Source organism: Alligator sinensis, unplaced genomic scaffold, assembly GCF_000455745.1.
Source record: "Alligator sinensis unplaced genomic scaffold, ASM45574v1 scaffold38_1, whole genome shotgun sequence".
Taxonomy (NCBI): Eukaryota; Metazoa; Chordata; order Crocodylia; family Alligatoridae; genus Alligator; species Alligator sinensis.
In genome coordinates this window covers 1,519,174-1,519,572 of record NW_005842179.1, presented here as the reverse complement: position 1 = coordinate 1,519,572, position 399 = coordinate 1,519,174, and positions in this window count along the sequence as shown.

Sequence of the window (399 nt, the reverse complement as noted above, 5' to 3'; positions counted from 1 at the left end):
ATGGGCAGATGAGAACAGGATGGGGTTCAACACGGACAAGTGCAAGGTGATGCACCTGGGGAAGAACAACCGGCACCATACCTACAGTCTGGGGAACTCCCCTCTTGTCAGCACGGAGGTGGAAAAGGATCTTGGAGTCATTATTGACTCCAAGATGAACATGGCTCTACAGTGTGGGGAGGCGGCTAGGAAGACCAACTGTACCTTGTCGTGCATCCACAGATGCATCTCAAGCAGGACCAAGGAGGTGATCTTCCCCCTCTATGCGGCACTGGTCAGGCCGCAGCTGGAGTACTGCGTCCAGTTCTGGGAGCCGCACTTTAAGAGGGATGTGGACAGCATCGAGAGGGTCCAGAGGAGGGCCCCTCACCTGCTCAAGGGACAGCAGGGAAGGTCCTA